The sequence below is a fragment of the Amyelois transitella genome, chromosome 17 (assembly GCF_032362555.1).
Source record: "Amyelois transitella isolate CPQ chromosome 17, ilAmyTran1.1, whole genome shotgun sequence".
NCBI lineage: Eukaryota > Metazoa > Arthropoda > Insecta > Lepidoptera > Pyralidae > Amyelois > Amyelois transitella.
Window position 1 is genome coordinate 6,529,473 of NC_083520.1, and position 13,098 is coordinate 6,542,570.

Genomic DNA, 13,098 nt, shown 5'->3' on the forward strand with positions numbered 1-13,098 from the left:
AATTTCTGGTTATTGTTGAAGTAGTCTAACTGAACCATTTTACCAACATGGATAAATATAACCATTTAATAAAACTTCGGCTATGATAACGTGCCACTTGCAGCACTATAAAAGCAGACAACGGCGTTGCTACGCTTTGCTGCAAAATTTTATTTAAAGCGAATACTGTGGGCGTTACCAATATCGTCGAGGGCAGAACCGTCGATGGACCATTACTGTACGCGCTTTATTTTAAAGTGGGGTATATTGGAAGTGACGCGACCAATTCATCGCCACTAATTGATGTCACGACAATGATTGGCTATTAGTTCATCAGTGGCAATATGAACGTAAACAAGCTTATTTCACTGAACGTATAAAGAAGCTAAACGACAATAATAAATTATGATCATATTAAAGAACATAAAAGGAGCCCTACATCAAAGTCGTTAAATTGAAAATAAACGACCTAGGAACGATCAAAACATCAATCATGTCTTAGTCCAGAGATTCTACCGGACTGATCTCTTGATTTTCCTTAAGTGACCGAAAAGTTATGATATTTAATGATGTCAGATACCTTGTTACAAATACTTCCCGTGGCCCTCAGGCATATCTATAGTATGTATAGACGAATAACCTTGTCGTTCGCCAGTGGCTAACATTACCGGCTATTGGTTTTAGCTTATGCCTCACCTATTCGTAACCGCATAAGGTCGCCATATTTGATACGACGGGTCTTATAAGCACTATTTTCCATATTCACAGCTTATAGTTTATAACATTTTAAAATCTTTGCTTTCCATTTTTACATTCAACACGGCTCGTTTTTTATTTATAAAATGAACTAAATTGCATTACTAATTCGTACAAGTGTAATCAAATTAGGCAACAAACAATTCTAACGACCGCTCTCTTCCATTAGCTAGTCTCTGCATTGCACAACAAACCTAGCTATATTTGTAAGATCTTGGCCTGCCTAAAATTTTATTATGTCATATTTTTATTCAATGTGTATGCGGATACGAAAAATTGTTAAGCAAACGCTCTAACGCCCTCCACGGTCTAGGTCAGGATTAAATGTTTAATCATTATACTACGTAATGAGTCTAAATCGTATATAAATATTTTCATATCTTTGTTTATCGTTCTCCGTGGAGACAACTTGTGATGTAGTTTTTCATAAATCAAAACAGGATCAAACTAAGGAAAATAAGGAAAACATTGCCAAGGTGGGTTATTTACCAATAAAGACAAGAGTCCGACCTAAACTAAGTCCTTCCACAGGCAGCTAAAGTAAATATCACTTACATAATGTCTTTAGCAGTCCGATACTTAAACCAACAGAGAGATTACTATCCAGAACACGTTATGATGAGAAAGGGACTAGATGAGCCTTAGCAAGATTATTCCATTGCATATGATTATATAGCCAAATGTAGCTAGAGGTAATAGAATCTAAGCGCCTATGGTTTTCTACCAATTTATCAAGTTAACCGATCAACGGAGAAGTTGAATGAATTTGGTTTCTCTCAGTTACAATGAGTAGGTACATAACTGGTTAAATAATTTTACCGGATATTATGAACCATATCTTTATTCACGGTTCAGTTTTCTGCTAAGATGGGCCATAATATACAAAGAAAAAAGAAGCCTAGAAGAAAATTTCTTCCAACGATCCATTTACTTTACATCATAAAAACAGATTTATATAGAAAGTGACACATATGTAGTATATACAATGTGACAATTTGGTTAATCTCTATACCATCACATAACTGATTATGCCATGCTCTATCGCATCGATTCAATCCGTGTTTTTCGCATAAAACGTGCCAGCCGCGCGGAAGCCAGTTATTCGAATAGTATTCCATTTCTAGTCACAGAGTCACGTAAAGGATGCAAATGGAGACAAATGAATATAGAAATAATATTCATTCGTTTTCCTTCACTTTTATTTTTGCATTAATCGCGTTTTAGTTTACCAGTGCCAAGTTTCAGTACACAAATTATTAATTAAGTTGTCAAATTAATATGTTTCTGTGTAAAGATCAATCGTTAGTCAAAACGTCAGAACCATTTACATATATTTTCCTTAAAGACAATACACCTTGTATTTATTCATTTAATGTTATTTACCTTAATACTAACGGTGTCTTTTCTTATCCTTGCAGGTAATTATCAGGCTTCAAAGCTGCTTCAACATGCAGAAATGAAATACCGATATTATGTAAGCAAGTTCTATTCTAAGTATTAAATATTTTTCCTTACTGAGTAAATTTTCATTAAAGGATCTTGTCCATATTACTCTACTACAGAACCTACTGATTATGCGCCGCAAGTCGCAAACATATAAATTGTATTACGCTATATTATTTACAAGGTTAACGCACAAGGCTTTTGTGCAAAAGAAATCCGTAAATACTTGACCTAGACAACTTTTGAAATTATTTGGATGTATTCTTTGAAAATACACTCCAAAGATCATTGTTGAAGTTACATTAAGGTGATGAAAGTGCTATCAAATCTCCATTCAACATATTCCTTTCCAATATATGCAAGTTTGAAACCGTGTAATGGGAAAGTAGCGTTCGAAAACTCGGAAGATAAACGCACTGGAGAGAACGTGACGGTAACTGCGACACCTGTCCCCACAGCGGTGAATAACGGCCTTGCATGGGTGCAAAAAGTTGAACATAGCGGTGCATCTTCACTGCAATTCGCTCTCGGAGAACGTATGACATACATACATACCCCGCGCTGGCTGGTTTGATTTATCTATTGGAATAAATAGACTGCAACTTTTACAATGTTGGTTCAAAGTTAAAGTAGAAAGCCCTGGGTCAGTTTGACATAAAGGAATAGTGCTAGTTGTATCGAAACTTATGTGATAATAATTTCCTCGGTGCTAACGAACTTAACTAACGAAAATAAAAAAGTTGAGGTATTCGGAGATGAGAAAGGTCTAGGTTCTGTTGTAAATTTGTAATAGTTGGGGCAAAATACAATTATCAGTTTCCTTTTTTAGTTAACTCCGTCGTTATTGTAAAGATAATGAAACAGCTAATTATTTAAATCTTAGAAAATGTCTAATTATAATTTAATTTTATCATTAGGCCAAACAGCTGAACGTGGCCTGTCAGCCTTTCAAGATTGCTCTGTCTACCCCGCAAAGGATATAAACGTGATTATATAGATGGATGAATGGAAAATGCCAATCATTTGTTATTCGGTATTTCCCAGTCCATAACATATGTACATCAAAATATGAAAATGACATAAAATGCATAAATGAAGAAGACAACAAACATTGTTTCTAGGTTTATTAACCTACCAAGAGGACATTCTATTCGAGTACTTTTGCCTGAAGTACCTTTATCATAATTGCTTTTCGACGTTTCTGATAAAATTACCGCAGACAAATTGTATTTGACATTTGTTATCTCTAGATGTGTGTTTTGTTTAAAATACTATATTTTTCCAAGATTTTCTCGTCAACTCTTGAACAAGTTAGCCTCCAATATAATTTTAATTTTATGTTTGATTGAAATTTAATTTGGTTCCGTGTATATGTATAGTTTGATTTAGTGTTGGTAACACATGATCGACACAGCAAAATATATCTAACGGATTGAGCCGCGTGGGGGAAATGGACCGAGAGCCTGTGTGCACGCGCACCGCTATAATAGATAGTCACACGTCCCAGTTGGATTCGGCGCGTTGCACTGAGCACGTGTATTTACGATATTTTGGTGTCGCAACACTCACAACTGTATCGCGTCGCGGTTAATTCAATTGGTGCCTCCAATGTTATACTGTTGTTTGAAACAAGTGACTCGCTGTCAGTTTTTGTGCCGCCATTAGTGTTAACTATGATTGGAACTATGCACACTTCAGTGTTTTGTCCCATTTGAGGTATGTTTGTGGTAATCATAACCTAGTTGTTTTGTGAACTTAAATTTGAATTTATACATATATTTGTTTGCTGATAGTGTTGTGCTTACTATACAAATGGTGGTAATATTATAAATTTTATTTTTCATAATAGACAGGACATCTTTAATTTTATCTGCAAAAACAGCAGTCTATTACGAGAGAACTACAAATAAAAAAGCTTGGTTTGCTTTAATATAAATTATAGATATTTTTACTGACAAAACACTTAGTTCCTATCACTTATTTACAAATCAGCTGTTTCAAGATATTTCGCGCAACACGAGAGCAACGCTACGAGCCTAATTGATTGGCCTATAACAACTCGAATTCTTCGGTGCTTTATTTTTCAAGGATCTATATTTTTTATTATTATTTTCATATACAATATAGAAAAAGAAACAAACAAGTTTGATACTGGCATTTCAAAGTTTTCTCAACTTGCTTGGCACGTGAATAATTTAAGCTGGAATAAGACATTTGATTAAACTAGTACATATTTAGTTACTTATATAGAGGCATTTTGTAAAATGATTGGATGACACGGTAAGCTAAATCAAAATTGTGGTGTTTAGAAGGTGGTAAACATTTTCTAATATTTAAAATATATATATATATATTATGAACAAATTACTCGACTTTGGAAAATTAAGTTAAAAAAGTATTGTAGAAACTTGTTGACATTTGAAATAATTTGCAACACAATTATAATGACGCTAAATAAATAACACAAGAACTAGATCGTCTGACATGGCGTTATCTCTGACCTATGCCCATAAGTTTACTAATAACAGACGGCAATGCGATATACCCTTCCAGAAATACGCACGACTAGTTCGATTTGCTTATCATTATCAGTGCGGATGTCATATGTAACTACACTGAGTGGCACTGACGTCTTACGCGATTCTGTTTTACATATATTGTAGCCTTTATGACCATGTGTGGCTATGTAATGTATTTAAGAACTCATATTAATATTCGCTTTAAAGAAATTGAGAGCTATAATATTGACATTTTAACGAATTCCTTTCCCATCAGTTAAGTCTGACCTTTGCATTACGAATAAATTTTCACCGACAATTTATTGCAATTGTGTGTAATTGTTCTGGTAAATGAAGTTTACCTTTTGTATTCGGAGACATACATATTCTGATAAAATTCTTCCGATTCGCACGGTTACAATATGAAAGACATAAAGTTTGCTTATAAATACGATAAGAATTTACGTGTGGCTATTCGCGAGGTAAACATAGTTACTGAAAGTGGAAAGCCTTGGTAATATCGGTAGGGAGCACGAATATTTAGCTGCACGAGCTTCGCTCTTCGCTACGTGATTGTGCAAATGTTTATGGTGCCGTTCATTTTTAGATTTCAAGCATTCGGTATTCGTTGAGCATACGCTAAGAATGCTTATAATTCTTCATTGAGACGACAGTTACTTAGACATTTAAGCTCAGCCGATAAACCGTCACATGTTGGAGTAACGGCAGCACGTACGGACGGTTGACAAGCACAAATAAGCATTTACGATGATATACACATGTAAGTACGACTGCTGTCTTTGAATCACTTACCTAGTATCCTTGGTGTTTGTTTGCCTTAAAATATAAAATATTGTTTTAATATTCAACATTTTAAAATCCTTCTTAAAACCTGTTTTGACATTGGTCGCGTCGCGTAAGCAAGGTAAAGTGGACAATAATTGACATAATATTTTTTACTAATTATCCTTATCTTAAGTATGTTTTTTATTCTTAGAATTGCTATCTATAATAATCTTTATTGTTCGAAAATTATAACATATATTAAGACGAAATAAAGGCGGACTTATCGCATTATGCAATTTCAGGCAAAACTATGGTATAATTGAACATCTAAATGAAATATCCTCTATCTATATCCATCCAAATACATCAAAAAGTAAAATGTTTACCCAAATCTCCTGTAAAAAGCACCAGTACATAAACTAAATAAGAAATAAAATACCGACAATTAAGTATGATATTTTCACGCAAAAAAAACATTTATACTTGTTAGTGCAGATTAAGCCGAAGGATAATATTGATCAACAAAAACAATCAAAATATAGAAATAAAATTTTATTCTATCTAAAGCAAGCTTCAAGGCTTGCCAGATTTGTTTTCTTTGTCAAAATGCTGCTAAATAATTCTAACCGTTCCGTGTATTCTTAAGCGAAAAGGGCTACACGCACGCTACATTTCGTGTTACTTTGTGTTTTAAAACCTTTTACGGTTGATAAAATTTAGTTTTTAGGGCAAATGTAAGGGCAGCGAAGCTGACTTTTCATAAACCGCCATTCTGTACGCATGTGATGTTAATTAAAAGTATTGGAAAAATCACAATTTCAGAGTTTCCTTGTAATGACTTTTTTAAAGAAAAAAGGATGATTATTAGACCATCGTAGGTGCACTTTTCCCTGTTTGTGCAGAATGGAAATTTTGGAAATGGAAAATTTGGGGCAATAGTTCTGCCTAAACCACCTGGTTTAGGCAAAACTATTGCATAACATTCTTATATCTAGCACGTAAGATTATATGGAAGAAAGTTTAAATTATATAAGATTTTCCCTTCCCTTACTATTTTAACAGTGGCCTTGTAACTAGTCATTTTGTAAATCATTTTGCTGTCTTAAGTACATCTGTCAAAAGCTACGTGCCCTGTGATGGACAGATAGCGGAGGCATATTTAAATGGTTTCTCTGGTATACTATATGTCGCGTCGACGGTGGCCGGAGGCGACTTCGGAGGCTCATTGTAAACATTTGTTTCCTCATTATTCATTTCGTGGGCGCTGAGTGGGTAATCAGGCAACGAAAAACACTTTCACTATTAAACAGTTTTATTCCGAGATACAAAAGTACTTAATAATCGAATAACAATAACGCAACTACCCCACAGTTAAATAAAGAAAAATAGTCACTGCCCGGTCACAGACAAGTTCCTCAAAATCGATGTGTAAAGGCACGGCTCTAAACAACGACTGAGAGGGTCATGTCCAAACGCGTTTGGGTGCAACAAGCGCGCTTGCGTTTCCGGCGCAGTACATTAAAAAAAATAGCAACCGTTATCTATTACGTAAACAATGCAGAAATTACTATCAAAAATCAAATCACGAATTATCATAATTATTGAGTACTGATTAATCTTTAATTTAACACAATCACAAATAATAAGTTAACAAACGCCATTGAATGTTTTCTTAGCGGAAAATCCATCTAGCTACGCCATCTATCGACGATCATATGAAACTTATGCTACAGAGATGCTCCCATTATCCGACACGGCCATCCTGATGGTCTTCACCCGTCCTCGGGTGTTGCATCTGAGAACAAAACAAAACACAGACAGTAAACCGTTCGGCTATCTCGACCAGAAATAATTCAAGGGCTTTTGTTTACAAAACTAAAAATCATTAATTTAAAACATCTGACCGACAAGTTCCCATATTCCAATTGGTACTAATCTACAGTAATGAAAAGAAAAATCAATGACACAAGTCTGGGTACGCATACTTGAGCCAGTCCATCGGCTCCGAGCCAGTCCATCGGCTCTGAGCCAGTCCATCGGCTCCCTCAGTACCCAGTCCATCGGATACTATCATGTCTCGTCAAATCATCAGTGTTCAGTCCATCGAACACTCATAGTATCCAGTCCATCGGACACTAACATGGCTCGGTCCATCGGCCATCTAAATCATGAGTAATCCAGTCCATCGGTTACCCGTACCATCAGCAGCACCATGACATGTATCATCAAACAAACTAACAATCATCATCATCAACAAAATCATTTTCATCGGTATTATCTAGCTCTTTGGGAACTTGATGGTCTGATATCCTCCTAACACGATCATGGGGATACTTATAGGTTCTGTTAGAGTTCAGAGATTTCAGTAGGTATCTATCTCCATCTAAAACTTCAATTACCTTAAAGGGACCTTTGAACTTAGGATCCAGCTTAGTCTGGTTCCTTTCCTCATTTTCAAGAAGCACAAAGTCTCCTACAGAAAACTTATGCACCTTAGCCTTATTGGAGTCGAACCGTTTCTTGTCATAGGAAGCGTTATCCTTTATGCCCTGGGTCGCCTGTTCTCTCACCATATCTAAGTCAACTTCGATAGGCTCTTCATCAATAGTCATTAAGTTGAACGGTCGGGCAACCTTCCCAATCATTAATTCTAAGGGACTGGCTTTAGTTACACGATTGACAGTCGAATTTATTGCCTAAACCCACCACCTATGAACTCGCGAAGAAAGATCAGTCTTACTTTTTGAAGCTCGAACTGATGCACAGTCGGTTACTACGGTGAACTTAAGGCCTTGCAGGTAATGGCGAAAGTGCTTTATCGCATTGACAACCGCCAATGTCCAGTTCAAAAGATTATTATTAACACATAACACATACAATTTTTTTTTTTTTTTTTTTTTTTTTTTTTTATATACGGGACAATTTACACAGATTGAGTTAGCCTCGAAGTAAGTTCGAGACTTGTGTTACGAGATACTAACTCAACGATACTATATTTTATAATAAATACTTATATAGATAAACATCCAAGACTCAGGACAATCAGAAAAAGTTCTTTTCTCATCATGCCCTGGCCGGGATTCGAACCCGGGACCTCCGGTGTCACAGACAAGCGTACTACCGCTGCGCCACAGAGGCCGTCAAGAATGGGACCTTGATCCAATATTTCCCTTCCAAATAAAATGTTACTCCTAAGAAAACTGTCTTGAACAACATGAAAAAGTATCTCTATAGGTATAGCATTTATTGTAACTTCAGCCAAAATTTGAACTAAACTTTGAATTGAAGACTGCCCAATACCCGTGAGGGTTATCACATTATCAAATCGTGTTCCCGAAAACTTGGAAGCAACACATTCTTTGATGAGAGAACATTCGGCCCCAGAGTCATAGTGAAAAGGAAACGACTCACCATTATTCATCAAGTGACCACGTGGATTGCTCACGAAGCACACATCCACCCGTCGTTGGCTGGCCGCGTTGGTTGATGCACCGTTGCTCGACGATCCCTGGCCGCCGCCGCTGGTTGCTCGCTGAGTACACCTTGATGCGTAGTGACCCTTGCCACCGCATTTGAAGCATGTCAGGTCCTGCTTCTCTCGTCCGGTACTAGTTGAAGGCGTTGCCGAAGGACCGCTGGTGGTCCGCTTCACATCGCGTCGCTGACGGCAGTCTGCAGCTCGGTGTCCAGGTTTGCCACAGTAGTTGCATTTGAAGGTATTTGGCAAAAAAGGCTTCATGCGCTTGCTGTCATTGGGCCCGTCGAGTGCCAATGACACGGTATTGCTCTTTCGTTTCATATGCGAAAATGCCTGAAGCTCTCGTTGGAGTTTATCACGCGAAGTAATTTCGGTAGTAAAAGCAAGACGTTGCAATCTATCATCGAATCGAGACACATGAGCAAGTATCGTAGAAATTGCAATCTGCTCGGCGCTCATACCTTGCCAACGTGACGATAGCGAAGTCATCAGACGGGAAGCATAAGCGGCATAACATTCACCTTCCTTTGGGCGACTATTTTGCAAATTAATCAGCGTTGCTGCTGGTGTCTCGATACAGTCATATCTAGCCTTAAAAATGTCCTTGAATTCCGGCCAAGTTATCCCAGCATAAGACACTTGCGATAGCCATCGTGAGGCACTTCCTTTTAGCGCTTTACTCAGTATAATTATCAAAGCACTGCCACATAGATCACGATCAGCCACGCAGAGGTCAACGGTATCACACCATGCACGAGGGTCGTTGTCGGACTTGTCTGGGTCGAATTCGGGCAGAGAAATCCTTTGAGCAGATGCAGACGGTTTTATTGCATCGATCAGGCTCATCATATTCCTGTTCTGCGACTCCAGAAGAACACGCAGAAGAGATTCGTCTAATCCGGGTAAACTCGTGGAATTATTTCGTGCCTGAAGGTATCCCACTTCTGATGTCGCGTCGACGGTGGCCGGAGGCGACTTCGGAGGCTCATTGTAAACATTTGTTTCCTCATTATTCATTTCGTGGGCGCTGAGTGGGTAATCAGGCAACGAAAAACACTTTCACTATTAAACAGTTTTATTCCGAGATACAAAAGTACTTAATAATCGAATAACAATAACGCAACTACCCCACAGTTAAATAAAGAAAAATAGTCACTGCCCGGTCACAGACAAGTTCCTCAAAATCGATGTGTAAAGGCACGGCTCTAAACAACGACTGAGAGGGTCATGTCCAAACGCGTTTGGGTGCAACAAGCGCGCTTGCGTTTCCGGCGCAGTACATTAAAAAAAATAGCAACCGTTATCTATTACGTAAACAATGCAGAAATTACTATCAAAAATCAAATCACGAATTATCATAATTATTGAGTACTGATTAATCTTTAATTTAACACAATCACAAATAATAAGTTAACAAACGCCATTGAATGTTTTCTTAGCGGAAAATCCATCTAGCTACGCCATCTATCGACGATCATATGAAACTTATGCTACAGAGATGCTCCCATTATCCGACATATATATATAGGTATATTATATGCGATGCTTATACAAATCCGTCCCATACATTGTTTTCTATTTGTATCTTGTTATTGTTAGCCGAATTACTCTTTAAAATTTTGATGCTAAGTTTTTTTCCAAAACATTCTTGTTGCTTCCCACGTGGCTTCGTAGTTCGTATATACATTGGGGTCCAATCTATATTCCATAGTAGACGATCAGGTATACGATCACCCCAATGGTACATATATGATATACTGTCATGTATGTCCGTTATCATATTGTATGACAGAGTCAAATAGCTACTAACATAATATCTTTTCATACTTCAACCGGCACGTAAGGGACGGTATAACAGTGCAACTGTGCCTTATGCGTGTATTGTAGGTATTGGCTTGGTAAGCCAATTATATCTCTGTATACGTAATTATACTATTTATTATGATTATGACTGAGTAAACTAAAGTAGGTGGTTGCCATAATGGAACTCAAGTATCATATCACCTTTGACCCTAATAGTTTTCGCTTTACGTTAAAACGACCCCAATATTCACTAATTAAGTAAATAACATTTTATAAACAATGAAAACATTTATGAACGTTTCTTTTACTGCTTTAAAATATTTGTATTTTCACTTACAAAATTATAGCGCGTTATACCTAAATTACAATTTTTCTTGTAGTTCTGGCGCCATCTAAATCATTTTTTGCGTGTTCTGGTGACCTCCGTTGTTTAACACATCGGTTCCTCTTCCTATTCGTTCGCTTCTTTGTAGTTTGTCTTACTTCCGCCGCCGAGACTCTTCTTAGAAAAGTCTACGGAGGTGTTATATAGCATTCTCTGTAATAAGTATGAATATTTTTATTTTTGAATGACAGCCACAGGATATACATGCAGAAATAGAAAAACAATATAGTTCCCCACAGACAGAATAATGTGTATTAGTAAGCTCACAGCAGCCGAAGAAATAAATTGTATTTTCTAAAAAATAAAGTTAGAAGACCGAACATAACGATATATTAATTCAAATCGCATAGCATAAAATTGATATTAACTTAAAAGCGACGGTTTAATTTGGCTATATGTCCAGGATTTATGAGGGCTCCTGAAAGCATATAAATATCAAAGGAGAGACAGCCCGAACATTTATATATCTTTTTTTCTAGCGGGAAATTCTGCAACGGTGGCGAGCTTTCATTTCGCTGAAAAGCGCAATTTTCCCTATTCACTATGGCTGCCTAGTGAAATCGTTATCGTTTGTTCGTTGCGGCAGGCAGAGCCTATTTCCTAATAGCGGTTTCGCGTGCATTTAGCTTTTTTTTATTATATATTCACCATTACAAATATTTACTGCTAAGCTATTAACTATAAAAAATGTATATAATTTGGTTTCTTACTTTTGATGATGGACTTCAGCTGTCATTATATCAATGTAAATCTCAATATCATCATTGAGTCATTCAACTAAACGTGGCCGAAAGAGTTGCGACTATTTATTGGAACTGGCTTGGCTACCCAAGACAATTATGAAGTTTTTGTGTACTACTGTACTTTACTACGTTGCTATTCAGCACAATGTCTGTTGTTGCACTTAAATTACATTAGAATTAAAACGACGAAATAAAATATGTTAACAACCCAACTGATAACTATTTTACACCACGCCATATAACGTTATTTCTTCCCGATCTAATGTCTACAAAGTGTACAAAATATGGGTCGTTATTTTACGAGTGCATATTCAATATCCATAAATATCGTATTCATGGCGGTATCGATTCATCCGCCGAGTTGCTATTTTGAAATACGAGTATATTTCTAAAGATGTTTTAGATTCCCGATATGTCTAAACTAGTTGAATACAACATACATTTTTTTTATTTTATTGATAAATTGGGCCAAAAAGTTACTATTGTGATTACATACTATAAATACGACCACATGTTACACCTTGTTTCTCGTTGTGGACAAGAAAGTAAATTACTGGCGGAACTACTGGGAGTTACATAAAATATATTTTAGTAGAATGAAAAAAGCAAGTCTTATAATTCGACACAGAGAGTCCATTGTTAGTGTTCGCATTAAAGGAAAATAAATGAAAACAGCTCAAGAAAATATCTGATAGGTATTTTTTTTAATATTTAGATCTGCCACGCTGTATTATTTTGTAGTACCTGGGTGACAGAGCAGTGCTCGGTGGACGTCAGAAAAAAAATCAACAAGCGTCCAAAAACGTAGGAAAACTACACAAAATTAGTAAAAACGATACAAACAGCCTCAAATGTCAATTAAAAATAAAACTACCGTTTGCCGAGAATCAAACAGGGGTCCACCTATGTGAAAGCCAATCGAGCGCCTCCATCGGTAACACAGTCGAACTCTAACGACCGTTTTATATGGGAAAATATTTTTAGGTTAAAATAAGAGAAAAATGAATTTTTCTAAATTGGGACCCAGCTAGATAGATTTTTCACCGCCGTATGCACCTATATTTCAAATTTCAACGAAATCTTTAGAATCGTTTTCGAGAACGCCGATACAAATATATGTACATACAAATATATTTACATATATACAAATTTTGCTCGTTTAATATTATAAGAACGATTTTAAAATAATGAACCAAAACTATTGTCATATTTCTGTCTCATGATCTC

The 13,098-nt window shown here is 36.5% G+C and overlaps 1 protein-coding gene across 3 annotated transcripts in view; it reads left to right on the plus strand.

Moving 5' to 3' along the window:
• Positions 1 to 13,098, plus strand: part of LOC106134310 (protein gustavus) — a 48,552-nt gene that overhangs the window by 18,331 nt on the left and 17,123 nt on the right. Inside the window, exon 1 of one of the 3 annotated variants that reach the window (XM_060948757.1) lies at positions 3,502 to 3,894. The exons of the other annotated variants lie outside the window; for them this stretch is intronic. The gene's annotated coding sequence lies outside the window, so the exon portion shown is untranslated. Of the gene's footprint in view, positions 1 to 3,501; positions 3,895 to 13,098 lie in introns of those variants that run through there. 3 annotated transcript variants of the gene reach the window in all.